Below are 1,941 nucleotides of genomic sequence, written 5' to 3'. Positions count from 1 at the left end.
CAGTGTTCAAAACATATTTCGTTTTCCATGATATAAAAATTGCTCTTCTGCCGGAAATAAACAAATATTTTATTTGGGAAAATCGGTCACTTTGGTCGCCTAAAACGTCCGAACCGCTTAACTTTCGAATTTGAACAAATTAACGGTGGTTCAGAATGATTTAAAGGGTACGCAGTCATATTAAAGAATCCAAGTTAATGTAGTTTAATGTTCAGTTTTTGTTAGTTTCGTTTAGATCTAATCTTGGGAAAGTCCGTCTTCTATGACGTCATTGTAAACAAGCGAGACTTCTGTATACAAGCAGTGCGCACTGCACCCAGAATGACTTGACGATCGATTTTTTAAAACCCGTTAATCGAACAAGGTACCAAACTAGTATTAGAATCTCTATAAAAAGTTGTTCCCGCATCCGGACATTAGGGGTTGCCTTGTTAGTGAGACAACTTCGGCATAATATTGTGGTAGGGGGCCAGTTCCTTTCCACGCCGCCTTTACTTCCCCAACTCGAAGTTAGGTACCCATTAATGCTGGGTGGGCAGGTGGGGACGAAAAAAATCGTGTCCGAACCGAGGCTCGAACCCAGAATTTCCACTTCGGAGACGAGCGCACTAACCGCCCCGCCACCGCACCCTTTAATATATATATTCTTTCTTTTCTCCCCCCCCCCCCCTTCCTCTGATACCCTTAGTATGTCGAGGGGATGTGCTGGTTTCGGTCCTGTGCTAGGTGTGTGGCGTCTTTGGTAGATATGTTGTTCCAGGACCTTTCTAACCCCATCCAGCCAGGTTTTTCTTGGTCTTCCTCTTGATTTGAAACCCGATTTTCGGGTATTGTAAACTCTGCTAGTTGTTTCTGGGGCAGTCTGGTTAGATGTCCAAACCATTTGACTCTTTGATGCTCTATGCATTTTTATTACTGGTGGTATTCCGGTTTGTAGACGTATGGTTTCGTTTCTTATGCGGTCTCTTCTGGTGACGTTGATGGTTTTGTGGAGACACCTCATTTCGCATGCATTGATTTTTCTTTCTTGAGCCTTGTTTAGAGATCATGTTTGGCACTACATGTAGTATGTTAAGGTTGGTATGAAGATGCTATTGATGAGCTGGGATTTCACTTCCGTTGGGATGTTCATGTGACTGAGCAGGGGTGCCAGCTGGTAGGTCACTGCATTTGCCTCCATAGTTCTTATTTCTCTATTTCTTTGTTCATACGCCCATCTTGTGTAAAGATGCTTCCCAAATATTTAAAATCACCTTCTAGTTGGAGCTGTGTTAAGTCAATAAGGATAGTGAGATTCCTTGGGTTTCTGCTGACCTTCACTACTTCTGTTTTTGAAATGGAGATTTTCATGTTTAGGTGCCTACATTCCTCATTTAGTTTTGTGGTGTGTTTTTGTAATTCCTCTTCATCTGTATTTAATAAACTCTGGTCATTGGCAAAGCTCGTTCAGTTAAGTGATGTTGTCATTTGCTGCTTTCGTGATCTTATCCATGTAAGTGATGAAGAGAAGCGAAGAGAGAACACACCCGTGTCTCACCCCAGACCTGCAGATGGGGAACCAGTCCGATAATCCTTCTATTGATTTTCGATGCACAGTCTGTTTTTATTTATATAAAGTGCCATGATGTTCTCTAACATTTGTCCTGATTCATCATATTCCTCTAAGACTTCTCAAAGTTGACATCTATTTACACGGTCGAACACCTTTTCCTGGTCCACCAAGACGATATTGAGGTCTTTGCCATATGCAATAGCTGTCTCACACAACTATTTTAATGCAAAAATAGCGCCAGTACACCCCCTGCCTTTCCTGAAGCTAAACTGGGATTCACTGAGTTAAGTCTCTACAACTGGTCTCATTCTCATCTCCAGTATCTTGGCAAACATTTTACCCACATGCATACATAATTATATATTATACATATATAGTATATATATATA

This window comes from Aplysia californica, unplaced genomic scaffold (genome assembly GCF_000002075.1).
Source record: "Aplysia californica isolate F4 #8 unplaced genomic scaffold, AplCal3.0 scaffold00322, whole genome shotgun sequence".
Taxonomy (NCBI): domain Eukaryota; kingdom Metazoa; phylum Mollusca; class Gastropoda; order Aplysiida; family Aplysiidae; genus Aplysia; species Aplysia californica.
The sequence above is the reverse complement of the archived record's forward strand: the minus strand, read 5'-3'. Positions refer to the sequence as shown.